The sequence below is a fragment of the Acomys minous genome (assembly GCF_964271855.1).
Source record: "Acomys minous genome assembly, chromosome: 12".
NCBI lineage: Eukaryota > Metazoa > Chordata > Mammalia > Rodentia > Muridae > Acomys > Acomys minous.
Window position 1 is genome coordinate 22,532,869 of NC_140493.1, and position 16,953 is coordinate 22,549,821.

The following is a 16,953-nucleotide window of genomic DNA, read 5'->3' on the forward strand; positions in this document are numbered from 1 at the left end:
AACCCAGGAGAAGGGAGGTAGAGACAGGAGGGTCCACGGGGCTTGTTGGGCAGTCCATCTAGGCCAATCTGTGAGCTCTAGGTTCAGTGAGAGAAACTAAGGTGGAGGTTGGGCGGTGGTGGCAGAGTGAGGCAGATCTCTGTGAGTTCGAGTCCAGCCTGGTCTACAGAGTTAGTTCCAGGACAGCCAGAGCTACAGAGAAACCTTGTCTCAAAACAAAACAAGCAAACAACCCTAAGGTGGCCAGTGATACAGAAACCTGACCTTACAGCCTCTACAAGGAGGCATCTGGGGGAAGTGTATATTTACTTTGGAACAGAGGGCCCAGGGGGGTAATTATGATTGGATTTGAGGCTGGGCCAGTTCCTGCCGACTCAAGCACCACTGGAGAGAGCCTTGACGTCTGTCCCTGATGCTCCTAGGCTCTGGGATGACTGGTCATCAGTCATTCTGTGAAGATCATTAGGGACTCTCAGGCTTTTAACTCTAGAGGCTACTGGGAAACTCCTGGGGCAGTGTTAGCCCCTTGGACACCTTGTCCCCTTCCCAAGCTCATTTGTTCCATCTCTGTGAGCAACTGAGTGACAAGAGACACATCAGACAGGTAAGGAGGCAAATTGTATTGGGGTGGGGTGCCCCCAAAATCTGCCCAAATTGTGGAGCCTGGTTTGAGGCACTATGACTAGAACCTTCTGTAATAATACAAAATATTAGAGACACTAGGTAAAAAGTCATAGGCATCTTTTAAAAAAAAAAGATTTATTATGTATACTGTGTTTTGCCTGCATATGTGCTTGCACAGCAGAAGAGGGCACCAGATCTCATTATAGATGGTTGTGAGCCACCATGTGGTTGCTGGAAATTGAACTCAGGACCTTTGGAAGATCAGCCAGTGCTCTTAACCTCTGAGCTGTCTCTCCAATCCCCATAGGCATCTTTTTAAATACTCAAGTTTCTAAGATAGGGTTGTTGGGCTTTTTGTGTTTTTTGTTTGTTTGTTTGTTTTTGGTTTTTGGTTTTTTGAGACAGGGTTTCCCTGGGTAGCCTTGGCTGTCCTGGACTCGCTTTGTAGACCAGTCTGGCCTTGAACTCACAGTGATCCGCCTGCCTCTGCCTCCTGAGTGCTGGGATTAAAGGCGTGAGCCACCACTGCCCAGCTCTAAGACAGTTGTTTAAAAAAAATTCCTGGAGACCAAAAAACAAAGAGAAAATAAAACATTGGAGCTGCAGAAAGATGCTGTCCTGGGGCCAACCTGTGGGGTGGTGGGGTGGTATTTGTGGGGACAGAGCTGAGACAAAACATTGGCCTCTGCAGATGTTGATAGCTCAAGAGCTTGACCTGCGCCTCTATGTAGAGATAGCCCTGGGATTGGGCCAGCAGAGGTGCCTGGATTCCTGAGAAGTGGGCCCAAGCCGGGGATCACCCTCGGCAGAGGCAGTGCCAGGGAGCTCGGCTCATTCCTGGCACTGCCAGAAACACACAAAAGGAATCCTCTCTTGAGAAATTACAACTCTAAACCTTCCCTGGCACAAAGTTAAGGTGTGAACTTGTATTTCTCACACAACCCTGGAACTCTCAAATTGAGAAATTAATATAAAAAACAAACGTGGGGTGGGTGACACCATAGAACATGTGGGAATAGCAGATGAAAGTCTCTCCTGAGCACCATGCCCACCGCACAGGCCACATGGGATTCTCTCCCAAGAAACCTCCGGAAACCACAAGATCACAAGCTCAAATGGCAATACCGCACAAAGCCACAAAGGCAGACTCAGTAGTGGATAAAGGATTTGGGACCCTACACTTTTCTGTCTGCAGCACAGGGCAGGGGCTCAGATGCTCCTGGGCATCAGTCATAGAAGTGCTGTACCGTTGGGCTACATCTCTGGCCCAGTTTTGACACAGAGTCTCACTAAGTTGCCTGGACCAGCTTGAACTCACTGTAATGCTCGTGAGCTTTGAGTAGGACCCTCCCACCTCCATACCAGAATTTCACATATAGAGTTTACACTACCAGGCCTCACTCCCAACACATTTTAAGGTATTAATTGAGGATTTTTCTATTTTTAGCATGTCTATATCAAATAGAACATAGAGAAAATCTCAGTAAAAAATTTAAAAGTCAATAGCAGTATCCAGGGCACTGTAATAAAAAGATGGGACAACAGGACAGAGAGCCTGAAGATAAAAGTTCATTAATAGGTTCAAATGATTGGCTTACATCTATTTATTTATTTATTATTTATTTATTTATTTTGTGCCAAACTTAGGTCCTCAGGCTTGCCTGACAAGCACCTTTACTTTCTGAGTCCCCTCACCAATCTTAGTCAAATGATTTTTTTCAAAGGTGCCCAAACTAGCCAATGGCAAAAGAGCAGTCTTTTCCCTGTTGAGACAGACTGGCCTCAAACGTGTTGTGTAGCCAAAGATGACTTTGGACTCCTGCTTGTGAACATATCTGGCTTATGTGGTGCTGCCTGTAGGTGGAACCTGAGGCTTTGTGCATGCTAGGCAAGTGCTATGCCAACTGAGCCACATCCCAGCCGCTGTATTTTCAATGAATGAAACTATTTGGGAAAGAATTTAATTGGATTTTTAAGAGGTAGACACATGGTGAGGCAGGAAAAGATTTTAAGGAGCTCCAGTGGTACAGTCAGCTAGTGCACAGTATTTAGATGAACTGTTTAAAATCTTGGGAGCCAGCAAGATGGCTTAGCTGTCAAGTGCTCTGGCTGCTCTTGCAGAGGACCCAGTTTCAGTTCTTAGCACCTGTAGGGTGACTCACAACCAATCTGAGCTCCAGTTCCAAGGGATCTGGTGCCCTCTTCTGGCCTCCTAGGGCACTGCACACACATGGTACACAGACAGACTTGAAAGTAAAACACTTCCACAAACAAACCTGAAATAATATAAATACTATTGACAATAAAATAGCAATGCATGAATGGACAAAAAAAAAGTGCAAATAAAATATCTGATAAAAAGTTAAGATTCAGGCCAGGTGTAGTGGCGCACACCTTTAATCCCAACACTCAGGAGGCAGAGGCAGTCAAATCGCTGCGAGTTAGAGGCCAGCCTGGTATACAAAGCAAGTCTAGGACAGCCAGGGCTACACAGAGAAACCCTGTCTCACAAAACAAAACAAAACAACAACAACAACAACAACAACAACAAAAGAAGTTAATACCCGCAATACACAGAAAAATCTTAAAACCTAATGACAGCAGGGAGGCACACACCTTTAATCCCAGCACTTGGGAGGCAGAGGCAGGTGGGTCTCTGTGAGTTCAAAGCTAGCCCGGTCTACAGAGCAAGTTTCAGGAGAGCCAGGGCTACACAGACCCTGTCTTGGGGAAAAAAAAAAACCATTAAAAACAAAAAACAAACTCCCAAAAAACAAAAACAGAAAGTCCAGAAGCGTACCTGTGACCTTAGTGTTTCAGAGGCTGAGGTGGGAGACTGAGACTTCCAGGCCAGCCTGGGCTACTTTGTCTCCACAAAACAAAAACAGATAAACAACAAGATGGGCAAAGGACTTGGACAGACAGTTCTCCAAACAGGACAGATATGTAGAGGGCCAGTTAGTCCAGAGTGGTCTGTATCAGTAACAGTTAGGGAGATGCCAATCAGAGCTGCACTGTGGCTGCCTGTGGCTCGGCTGATGGAATGCTTTCGCAGTATGCACAGGCCCTGGGTTTGATCCTAGCACTCGGGAGGTGGAGGCAGGAGGACCGGAAGTTTCAGAAGATCCTCAGTTACATATTAAGTCCCAGGCCAAGCGGCACTCTGTTGAGAGAAAAAAAGAAAAGAGAAAGGAGAGGAAAGAACCCTCTATAGAGGCAATATCTTGTGTGTTGTATACATATATTTTGCCTGATAATTAAAAAAAAACAAACCAGTGCCTATAGGAAAGGGTAGAAGAGAAGGCGCTACATCCAACAGGCAGGAAGGATTCTGGGGTAGAGCCAGGTGCAAGAGTTTTGTTCTGGAAGATGTGAGGACAGATGCATGGTATCTGAGCAGAGGTAACCAGTCATGTGGCAGGATGGAGGTTAGTATAATGGGTTATTTTAAGTTATGAGCTATCAGAGAGGAGTATAGCTATCCGGCCTAGGTATCTGTAAATACATTTTGAGTTTCATAAGTCATTATTCTGGGTGCTTGGGGCTGGGAGGAAAAACACACACCCTACTACAGACCTCAATGAAATAAGTCCTAATATCTGCACTTTAAAAACTGCACACTCAGGGTTGGGGATTTAGCTCAGTGGTGGAGCGCTTGCCTAGCAAGTGCAAGGCCCTGGGTTCAGTCCTCAACTCTGGGGGGCGGGGGGGCCGGAAAAAAAAAGAACAAAAGAACAAAAACTCCACACTCATATACTATGGTGACAGGAATATTAAATAGTACAAATACCTCAGAAAACAGGATGAAAGATGCTTAAAAACGTAAAACTAAAGCCAGGTGTGGTGGCGCATGCCTTTAATCCCAGCACTCAGGAGGCTGAGGCAGGCAAATCGCTGTGAGTTCAAGGCCAGCCTGGTCTACAAAGTGAGTCGAGGATAGCCAAGATAACATAGAGAAACCTTGTCTTGAAAAAACAAAACAAAACAAGAAACCACAAAACAAATAAACAAAAACCCTTAATACTAGAATTAACACAGGATCCAGGAACTGCTTCTGATTAACTTTAAAGTAAGATCTTTAAGAGGTGTTTCCTAAAAATAAATAAATAAATAAATAAATAAATAAATTAAAAAAAAAAAAAGAGGTGTTTCCTCATACCAAGAGTGGCACAATTAGCAACTAAATGTAGAAGCAACCCAGGCCTGTCAGTGGGTGAATGAAAATATAAAATGTGATATTGTTCAGCCTTGAGAAGGAAGACAGTTCAGTTACATGCTAAAACAGGGATGAACCTCAAGGACCCGATGCTAGGGGGAGCAAGGCAGCTACAGGACAAATTCTGGGGGACCCCATTATACTGAGGTACTTTTGTAAAATGGGTCCCAGAGGGTTTCAGGCAGAGGAATGGAGAGTCCAAGTAAGAGTTCTGAAGGTGGTGGTGGTGGTGGTGGTGGTGGTGGCAGCAATCCAGCATTATAAAAGCAGTTGTACATGGCTACAATCTCAGCTCTTGAGAGGCAGAGGCAGGAGGGTCAGGGGTTCAAGGTCAGCCTTGGCAACCTAGAGAGTTCGAGGACAGCATGAGCTACTAAGTCCTTGTCTCAAAACAAAACAAAAACAAACAACAAGGGGCGAGAGGAGATGGCTCAGGTGGTAAAGTGCTTGTCGTGCAAGCATGGAGACCTAGTCCCATTCTCAGCACCCAGGTCAGAGCAGAATGCGGCGATGGGCTCTGGGGAGTTGGAGACAGGTGGCTCCCTGGAGCTCACTGGAAGCCAGTCTAGCTAAGTCAATGAGTCCAGAGGCCTCAGTGGGAGGCCTCATCTCAAAAGACAACATGGCTGGAGAGATGGCTCGGTGCTTAAGAGCACTTCCTGCTCTTCCAGAAGACCTGAGTTTGGTCCCCAGCACCCATATCAGGTGGCTCACACCCACCTGTAACTCCAGCTCCAGAGGATCCAACACCCTCTTCTGACCTTCACAGGTACCTACACACCTGTGACACACAGGCACACACTTATATTTTTTTTTAAAAAAGTAATCAACTGCTGAGTTAAATTAAAATAGTAAAGAGGGTCAATTTTATGCTGTGTGTTCCCTACACTGAGACACCGGAAACAAAATCAGTTCCCGAAAGAGAACTGATAGGCATTGCTTCATCTATTCAGCAAGTATGTCACTGCTGTCACTCACCCACCACTGCTGCCTTCCCAGACTTGTGCAGTCTCTGTGGGACAGCGAGATCTGAGGACAGCCGTGACAAAGCCTGATAGAAGGCAGCCACCCAGGAGGCACACATCTGATCCGAGGTAGAGCTGGATGGGCCCAGGTCCCCTCCTGTCCCTCAGCTGGGATGTGGCCTTCATTAGAGAAACTCGGGACCAAAGTCTTTTCTGCCCTTTCCAGAGGCTTCGTGAGCTCGGGGAATGACAAAGGCCTGTGTCTTCGTTCATGACGATGGTCGGTGGCCATGATCAGTGGCCACCGCAGTAGCCTTTATGAGTAAGTGGGCCTGGGGAGTGAGAGGCAGGATGGGCTGGGTGGCAGGGGTTCTGTGTTCTGGGAAATAATGACACCGTCTGCAATGTCCTCTGGTCATTCTTGCTTCACGATCTGAAATGGAGCCATGAGCAACAGCATTTTTGGGGGGTGGATTTTGCATCCCAGGCATCCTCTGTCATAGCAGAGGCTCCTGGCTGTTATACAAGGAACCAAGATGCACTTTGGAAAAGGCAAGCGCGCCTTTGTCCCTGATGTAGGTTCGTAAGCACGACCATCTCCTCTCTGGTTCCCTCAGAGACCTCCGCCACACTCAGGCTTGCATTCAAGGCGCTGGCACCCCAGCAGGTAGCTTGCTGCTCTGAATACCTCCCAGAGTGCATCACCTGCTTCTCAAACTCAGGAGCCATGAAGAGCTTTGTCCAGAACTCATGTGGCCTGGTGGGGACCGCTGGTCACCTCTCACCAGGCCTCAGTGTTTCTTTACCTTGAAGGAAAATAGGTCACCCTGGCAAGCTGGGTTACCTGGGAGGGTGAAAGGAGGTGGTGGCTGAGACGACACACCTTCCAGGCCTATGTTGAGATGTGGCTGTTCCTGCCTTCTGACTCGATGTCCCAGATGCTGGGGTACCAGTTACCACTGCCCAACACCACCCCAAACAGCATGAAAGGAAACAGGCTGAAATCCTTGCCCTCTGTGACCTCAGCCAGGCTATTTATTTAGCCTGGACTTCAGGCTTCACCTGGAAAATGTGGACAGGGCTTCCTCGTTAAGATAGCAAACATGGTCGGAATGGAATTTTTAAGGATTGATAGCCACTAAGATTGAACTACCCAGCACACAGCTCCTTTAATGCCCAGAGAAGTCCCAGGTCCTGCCGGACAGATTTCTGAGAGATGGCCCTAAAGCTGGGCCCCAGGCAGTCCTGCTAAAACCACCACACCACCCTGGCCCAACAGGATCCTCGGAGCCAGACTGCCTAGCTGTGTGGAAGCCATGGCACATCTCTTACCTGGTCTGTGCCTTGGTTTCCCCATCTGTAAAATGTTGAAAGGATCTGGGGAGATATGAACGCTGGGTCTATGGAGAGTCTGCCTCGAAAGCCTGTTCATCCCCAGAACCCACAAAAGAAGCCAGGCATGGTGGCACGTGACTGTAACCCCAGACCTGGGCTGGGGCAATGGCAGAGAGAGGGCAGACCCCTGCAGTGTATCGGCCAGCCAGCCAGCCTCACTGATTTCACAGGCTCTAGGGTCAGTGAGAGATCTTGTGTCCACAAATAAAAGTGGACAAGGTGGCTCAGCGGGTTAAGGGGGTTGCTGTCAAGCTTGACGACCTGAGTTTGATTGTCAGGTCCCCCATGATGAAAGGAGAGAACCATCTCCTGCAACTTGTCCTTTGACCACACATGCGTGCGCACACACAAACAGATGCACGTAAGTTATAAACAAAATAAAAGTGGAGAACAATCATGGAGACGCCGGATGATGGTGTTTGGCTTCCACACACCTGCACATGTGTGCACACTAACAGGTATACACCCCCTTCCCACAAACAAACCAAAATAGGAACGGGCACTGAGGCCCCTTTCTTCGTGGGGTTGCTGGGAGCCGGGCTCTGACCCTGTGTTTGAGTCGTCCAGTGGTTCCCTGTGGTGCAGCCACTGAAGCTGAGCAGAGGTTGAGCCACCTGCTCTGGCGGTGGCGCTGGCAGCACGGTGGCGTGGTGGCCGACAGCATTGATACGTTGTACAGCTGGGATCAAAGCCAAAGTGCTTTCTTCAGAGCACCCCCACTCACACAACCCGTTCTACCTCAGGTCTCACATTGGAAATCTAGCTCCCAACCACATGTGGTCCCCCAAGCCTGTCTGACTCACCTCCTTTCCCCAGGAAGCCCGAACTCTGTCCCTGCCTGTGACTCACTCCTTTCCAGCCACCAGTGTCTGTGACTAAGTGACCCCTGCATGGAAATGTCGCTCTGATCTATCACTTCCTCTACAGCCTGCTGTCCCTTTCCAGTCCAGACCTCCAGTGGACTGGCACAGGGCCAGGGCAAAATGTCCTGTGTCTCATCCTTCGACCCCATGTGGCCACAGAGCGAGGGAGCCATGTTTGAGGCCGGAGGGTCTTCTTAGGGGCGGCTAATGTCACTGTTTTCCAAATCTTGTTACCTCAGCTCAGCTGTGGGTGAGAGTTGGAAGTGAGGACACTAGGGACAGAGCTCAGAGTCTGTCCCATGTCTGGGGCATTCTGTCCCATGAATCAGAGGCAGACTCCTTCAGGCTCAACTTAGACTCCCAATGTCTGGGGGCGGGGCGGTCATTCAGGAACATGTTTTCTTTTTTGGGCTCCGGGGTGAACCTTGGAGAATGTGGCTGGTATGAGGCCGGAGAGGTAGCTTAGTGGTTGAGTTTACTGCTCTTGCAGAGGATCTGGGTTCAATTCCTAGCACCTGCTTTGTGACTCACAATGGTCTGTTCCTCCCATTACAGAGGATCTGATGCCCTCCACTGGTCTTCAAGGACACTGTATGCATGCAGTGCACACGCATTCACATAGGCACACATGCATACATACATTTAAAATGAAAAACTTTTGGTTTTTTTTTTTTTTCAGACAGGGTTTCTCTGTATAGCCCTGGCTCTCCTGAAACTCACTTTGTAGACCAGGCTGCCCTTGAGTCACAGAGATCCTCCTGCCTCTGCCTCCTAGGTGCTGGAATTATAGGTATACACCACCACCACAGGCCAAAAATTAAAACCGTTTAACTTTGTTTATTATTACTGTGTGTGTGTGCCAGGTGTCTGTGTGTGGGCTGTTGAAACCTTGCGTGTGTCACAGCGTGCGTGTGAAGGTCAGAGAACAACTCTGAGTTTGTTATCTCTTTCCGCTAAAAGTTCTGGGGATCAACTCAGGTCACCAAGGCTTGCATCACAAGTGCTTTTACTCACCGAGCCACCTCCCCAGGAATAAGTCCCGTTTTGAGGTATGATCTGACCTGGTGGCTTTGGCAGTCTAGAGGGTACCAGGACAGGGGCACATGTACCTAGCAATGCAGCTTAAGTTAGGTGGATCTTCACATACACACACACACACACACACACACACACACACACACACACACACACATACACACACACACGCCCCCCTCTGAAGACAAGTTGTGACGGGAACTTACTGTAAGCAGGCAGCCAGTCACAGGATGTTTGCAATGGCCTCTCCGAAGAGTCTACAGAAGCAGCCATAATGAGAAGGAGCCAGATTCCAGAACATCTAAACTCTGGAGAACCAAGCCAGGTGGAATTCCCCCATCCACCCTCCCCCTAACCCCACACCCCTATGCTGGAGAATGCAAAGGCACTTGATAAAGTGTGGATCAGGTTGTAATCTTAGAGGAGCAGCCTTGCGCCCACACACAACACGCTCTCTCCCTCTCTCCCCTCCCCTCTCCCTCTCTCCCCTCCCCTCTCCCTCTCTCCCAAGCTGGCCTCAACTTCACTACGTAGCCAAGGATGGTCTGACCTCATACTCCTGCCTCGACCTCCCAAGTGGCTTACAGCATGCACCACCATGCCCAGCTTATTCCGCGCTGGAGAGCAAACCCAGGTCCCTCGTGCATGTTAGGCAAGCGCTCTACCAAACGAGCCGCCCAGCAGATGTTTTAGCGTCTGAAGATTCTGGTAAAGGAAGTTGGAGAGATGACTCAGTTGGTAGAACACCTGCCACCCAAGCCCGAAGACCTGAGTTTGGATCCCCGACATCTGTGTAAAAACCCAGGTGTGGTGGCTCTTGTCAGTGTTTCCGGTGTTGGGGGTGGAGGGAGGCTTGAGCAGAGACAGGCAGATCCCTGACGCTCATTGGCCAGCAAGCCTAGCCAGATCTATGAGTTGCACAGTCAGTGACAACCTCTGTCTCAAAAAGAAGGTGGAGAAGGATGGAGGAAGACACCTGTCTGTCATGGACCTCTGGCCTCCCCGTGGATACACGTGTGTGGACACCCACCCCCACACCCACCCCCACACATGAGGAAGTCTAGTCAAACCGAGAGGTCACTGAACACATTGAGATTGCATCAGAGGTGGGAAAGATGGGTTAACTGACTGGCCTAAAAGGGCAGCCACTGGGCAAGAGTGAAGTCATCGCTGTCTGCCATGAGCCCAGCACAGCTCTCCCTGGGTTTCTAAGGACACCCTTTTGTTTTGTCGAGACAAGGTCTCACTAATGTAGCCCTGGCTGTCCTGGAACTCACTCTGTAGACCAGGCTGGCCTCGAACTCACAGAGATCTGCCTGCCTCTGCCTCCCAAGTGCTGGGATTAAAAGTGTGTGCCACGACCACCCGACTCTATGGATGTTTTTAACAGGCCCTTCAGCCATGTCCTCAGCTCCCGCTCCAGGCTCTGGATTCAGGCCAGCCAGATGAGGTAGGTGTCTGGGTCTCTGCCTAGAGACACAGACTACCCCAGAAATGTGAATTTCAGTGTGTGAATCTGAACATCAGTTCTTCAAGTCAGCTGTTGAACAACACCTGTTTAACCGTTCTGTGCAGCTGGGCGTGGTGACACACGCCTTTAATCCCAGCACTCGAGAGGCAGAGGCAGGAGGATCTCTGTGAGTTCGAGGACAGCCTGGTCTACAAAGTGAGTCTAGGACAGCCAGGGCTACACAGAGAAACCCTGTCTCAAAAAACAAAAACAAAACCAAAAACAATTACCGCTCTGTGCTTCATATCAGTGTCTGCAATGCAGAAATGGCAGCAGTGGCACGGGGTTTCCTGGGGATTTTGTGAGGCTTTAGTGGAGAGCTTCAGAGCAATACCTAGTGTGACAGGGCTATCTCAGGAGATCTTGGCTTCTTGTCATATGCCTCCTCCTGTTGACCCCGCAAAAGTCACCTCCCTCCATGCGTCCTGTTTTCAGATTTGAGGAATAGTGTGTGGGTATAGGTTTGCTGGTGGCTGCAGTTATGGCGGGTGGCAGGCAGACTTTAGACAAGGAGAGACGTAAGGCTGGAGTCACCCGAGGCTGACAAACTAGCTCAGAGACAGAAGCAAGAAGGGCCTGGCTCACAGGACTTTCTACCTGCCCTGAACACACACACACACACACACACACACACACACACACACACACACCCCTCCCATGTTGTCTCATTTTTCAAGCAGAGAGCTTCCCTAACCTGGCTCTCTTTTTCAGATTCACCCTGGGTGCAGGAGGAACCAGATGGCATTGGGAATTGCTGCCAGGCCTATATGAAGGGCCACCCGGGCAAGGTCCCAGGGCCCTGCCTTGCTGTAGCCAAATCGGGGTTGTTCAGATCCATTTCACAGACAAGAAGGGAAGTCTCCCAAAGCACTAGACTCTAAAGACAACATCTGAGGAACCCCAAGGTCCCCCCAGAACTCTCTTTTCCAGATCACAAACTGTCTCTGTGCAGAAAGCAGATGTACTGGACCTGCCCAGAGACCACAGACTTGATTATGGGAAAACTGTTTCTGGGCCTCAAAAGTGCATGCAGGGCTCAGTGGGTAAAAAAGTGTAATGACCTGAATTCCATCCCCGAGACCCACGTGATGGGGCAAGAACTGACTCCGGCAAATTGTTCTGTGGCCCCTGCTTGTGTACACACATCTATCTTCCTCATCCCTGAAATAAATGTAAACAAACTCAAATGTTCACAAAAGCCATAGATTAGTGGGAGAGACACTGGTGTGGGGCCACTAGGCAGGAAAGGAGAGGCTGTGTGGCCAACAGAGCTCAGGGGACAGTGGAGAAAGAGGCCATTTCTCAGGACATCTACACAGGACAGGCATGACAGGTTGTAATAATGGGAGATGTTGACCTGACAACTGCTGAACTCACTTGGGTACCCACTGGCCATGGGACCCCAGGGCAAACCCCAAGCCTGAGTTTAGCTTCCCCAAGTGTGGACTGAAAACTGGGTAGCATATAGCTGCAGTCTGGCCATCGGTGAGACCCCACAAGGCAAGGCTCGGGAGGAGGAAGAGCCAGTGTCTGGGGGCTACTTGGAACCCGGTCTGTCCCTCCTAGCAACGGAAGGCCACCTTGCTGGCCCTGTTCCTACTGTTCGTTCTACTCTGGGCCAGGCCTGGCCTGTGCACAAGTCGAATGCCCCTGCCAGCTGAGTATGCTCTGCCTCTTGCTTTGGTTCCTCCAGAGTCTGCAGGAGCAGATGTCTCCTTTCTGCCCAAGCTTCTCTAGCACCTTCCAGGAAGCGGAGAGTCTGGGTGGAATTCTCTCGGCTTCCTCAGGAGGCATGCACTATTCCCACTGGCTTCCCTCCTCCTCCTCGATCCCACTATCTACTACAGATGTGCAAACATCTTTGGGCTCTACTAGGGTCCCGCTTCCCCTCCGGAGAGGCTGGAGTGTATTGCACCAAATGTATAAATGAGTCCGGGACTCCAGTCATAAAGGAGGCAAGAGGGAGTGAAGAAAGGAGAGCACCACCGACTGATCGCCTAATGCATGCTTTAGGAACACATAAGGAAGCAGGTAGCACTTATTAATCGCCTTCTGAATGTCTAACACTCTATTGTGCTCTGGAAAGACAAAGCAATGTGGTAAGCAATGGAGCCTGGGGCCTGGAAGACGGCTTAGCGGTTAGAGGCACTTGCTACCAAGCCCGACCTGAGTTTACTACTCAGGATCCACATGGCAGAAGGAGAAGAGAACCAACTCCTGAAATTGTCCTCTGATCTCCGTCCATGCATGTGCGCATGCACATACACACTAGATACATGATAGATAGATAATAGATAGATGATAGGTAGGGAGGTAGATAGATAGACAGATATATAGATAGATAGATGACAGATAGATAATAGGTAGGTAGATAGAGAGAATGAAATAGTAAAAAGAAAAGAAATGGTGCCTGCACCCGGCCCCTGGGAGAGAGGTCTATGCAATGTCTCTCCTACTTCTCATCCCGTCCTGTCAAGCGGGTAGCACTGACCCATGGCAGATGAGGAGATGAGACAGCTCCTGCCAGACACCAGACCTCATAGAGACTAGACCTAGTCCGTAATACAGAGAGGCGGCCTCCTTCCTCATCCCCTGAGAGGAAGGGGATGCTTCGCTCACGGGCACACCCTCAAAGGGGGACACTGGCTCCAGTCACCAGGAGCCGTGAACGCTGGTCCCAGCCTGTGCACAGGCAGAAAGCACCAAGAAGATGCTGTGAGAGACGGGCACCCGGGGATGAAGGGAGGGAAAGGTGTGTGGTGACAGTTCAGTCCCTGGCAACATGGAGGGCCTGTGCAGAATGGCTGGGCTTTGGGGATGCAGGGGGCGGGGCCACATTCAGTCCAAGACTGAGAGATTCCCTGGGGCGCAGCACACTCAGCCCTAAAACCGAGGAAAATCCCAGGCCATCTGGTGTGATGGTGGCCCTAAGCCCACGTTCAAATTCTGGTTCTGCTCCATGCCTGCTGTGGGGACAAAATAATCTATCTAGCAGCCGCCCATGCTTAATGTTTTTATTACATTTATTGATTTATTGTGGGGTGGGGGGACATGCACACCACAGCACTTGTGTGGAGATCAGAGGACAACTTTCTTCTGTCAGTCCTCTTTTTATTTTATTTTTATTATTATTATTTTTTTTAACCTTTTACCATGTGGGTCCCTGGGATTGAACTCAGGATGTCAGGCTTGGCAGCAAGTGCCTTTACCTGCTAAGCTAGCCCACTGACCCGCATCCTGTTTTTAGAAGTAATGTAATTATATTTCTTGCATCCTTTCCATTCTTTCCATGCCTGTTCCTTTTAAATTAGCCATGGTGAGGCTGGGTATGGTGGCAGCGCACACCTTTAATCCCAACCAGAGGCAGGCGGATCGCTGTGAGTTCGAGAACCAGCCTGGTCTACAAAGTGAGTCCAGAACAGCCAAGGCTACACAGAGAAACCTTGTCTCAGAACAAAGCGAAACAAAACAAAAACAAAACTAAATTGGCCATGGTGTGATAAACACCAGTTGGGAAGAACTTCTATTTGTGTACTTATTTGCTTTATGGTATTCGTGGTATATGTGTGCACATGTGTGCATGTATGTGGGGATACATATACGTGTGTGTGCACGTATGTGGAGAGGCCATAGGTCAGCACTGGTGTCTTCCTCATTTGTTTTCCATCTTATCTTTTGAGGCAGCATCTCTCACTGAACTTGCCGTTTTGGCTAGGTTGGCCGGCGAGTCCTTGGCATCCATCTAGCTGCCTGGAACATTTTCACAGTTACAGACTTGTGTCACCACACCTAGATTCTGTTGTTGTAGCTCTAGCTAGTCTGAAACTCATTGCGTAGACCAGGTTGGTCTGGAACTCACAGAGATGTCCCTGTCACGGCGTCCCAAGTGCTAGGATTAAAGCTGTCCACCATCACACCCAGTTCAAAAAAAAAAAAAATCCTATCAAATATATATGTTATTTGATTTTTTAAAAAATCCTTTATTCTAAGAATGGAATGAAGATGAAGAAATGAAAAGCCCAGGGATTCTGGGAATATAGCTCAGGATCGAGCACTTGTGCAAGATGCATATGCCCTGGGTTCTGCATCACTAGAAGAGAAGAAAACAAAGAGATATAAGACTCACGATGGGAAATGGGCGTGGCTCCCTCAGGACACTGCTCTGACCATCCTTGCAGGGTTCAGTTAGGATAAAGGAGGTGCAATCCCAGGAGAGGCCAGCCCAGCCTCAGCACTCCAGGTTGGGGAAGGGCCTTGAGCTGAGTGCCAGCGCTGGAGGTGACACTGCAGCCTGGCCTCCACAGACCAATGCAGAGATGGGAGGTATTGCGGTGCCTGGGCCATTGGCAGTTTGAGATTGCTTCAGGTAGCCGGCACAAGGATGGAAAACCAAATTAGCACCTCTCTCTCTCTCTCCCTCTGTGTGTGTGTGTGTGTGTGTGTGTGTGTGTGTGTGTGTGTGTGTGTGTCTGTCTGTCTGTCTGTCTGTCTGTCTGTCTGTCTATCTGTCTGCCTCTCAACAGGGTTTCATGAAGCCAAGGGTGACTTGGAACTCTCAACCCTCTTGTCTCTACCTCCCAAATGCTGTAATTGCAGCCATGGACCACACCCTGGCTTTATGTGGCACTGGGGCATCTGCTTGCTGCTAAGCACTCTGCGCACGGAACACTCCCCAGGCCAGAGAGAAGCCTTGTGTATATTCTTCTTGCTCCTCATTTTATAGAGGATGACAAGGAGGGTGTCAAGAACGGCAAAAGGCCTGAGCTTCACCTCATCTGCAAACAGGTGAGTTAGGGCCAGGGGTGACAGTGCATAGCTTTCATCCCAGCTCTCTGAGGCAGGGGGATCGCTATGAGTTTGGAGCCAATCAGGTCTACATAGAGAGTTCCAAGCCAGCAAGGGCTACATAGAAAGACCTTGTCTCAAAAACAAACAAACAAACCAGCAAGTCATCAGATCTCACAGATGCTGGAGGAGAGTCAAGATCTCTCTCCCCTGTGTGTTTTGGGGAGGAATCAGAGAGAGATGCCACTGCTCATATTGTAGTAGGCGGCATTTACTGCATGGATGCAATAGCCTCCTGTGTTTTCATGGAGCAACACAGGTGCCCTAGATGGACACAACACACAGTAGGTCTGTAGTACAGCCAGCAAACTGTGAGCTAAGACAGCCTCGGTCTTCTTTTGATGGGCTATCAGCTGACCCACTCCACTGTGGTCCCAGAGAGGTGAACTGTACGGGTCAGGGAGCAAACCTGTTCTCTGGCCAGGGGACAGCACTCACTGTGTTTTCCAAGCCCGTCCTGTACCGTATAGATATCCCTGGAAAGATAGTTCTGGACAAGAGATGGGGCATCACTGGCAGGTGTTCAAGCAGAGCGATGGCTTGTTAATGCCTTTGGCTTGATAGTCATGCTAAGCAATTAATAGACCAGTTTAAACAAGACTCAACCCCTGTACTCATCTATTTAGCTGTCTCCGAACTTTCCAGGCGGCTGATGACACTCAGATCACAGCTGACTCTCCTGCTCTGAGTAGTGGCTTCCTCTTGACCTCTCCTGGCCTTGCTGGCTCTCGAAGGACATTTTCCCTAGGCACATTAGAATAAGCTGGGGTGCTGATGTCTTATGTACCCCTAAGGCTTCAGGGGGTCCTCTGCCTACTGTTGCCTTCAAAGATCTGAGGCGACCTCTCCGGTTGCGGATGCTTCCGTTAAGCTGTGCTGCCTGCTCGGTTTTCAGGTTACTGACTCCCATCCACACATAACTGGCTCTGGCGGTTCATTATGAGCAGAGCCCACTGCGGTGCTTACCACACAGATCTGGACAACAATCCCTGATTCTAGGAGGTGGGTGAGCAGAGAGGACACAATCCCCGTGGATGTGGAGTGGAGAGAGTTGGAACACATGCCCCTTCTCCCCCGCCCCTAGGCTGGACCGGAAAGGGGGCGAGGGGAGAGATTTTAAGTTTATCTTTTTTTAAGTTTATTGCGAACTTAATTTTCAACAGAATATATATAGACATTTTAGACGTGATAAACTAAAACCTACACGCACAGCCCACTCCTGCCTGGTCTCAGCGCCCACCAGCTTGCTTCCCACCTGCCACTCTGATGGAGGCTGCAAGAAAGCTAGGAGTTTCTCCTCCTCTGAGAGCCTTGATGCTTGCAGGGCCCGAAGTCTCAGATGAAGGTGCTTATGATAGTGCCTGCCACGCCAGGGGTGGAGAGGAGGCGGCAGGTGACGCTCAGGTGACCACAGCAGAAACAGATTAGGTCAAACCGCCTCCTCAACCCCAACTTTGGTTTCTTTCCTTTCCAACGTCCACCCGAGTACTCCTGTCCGGA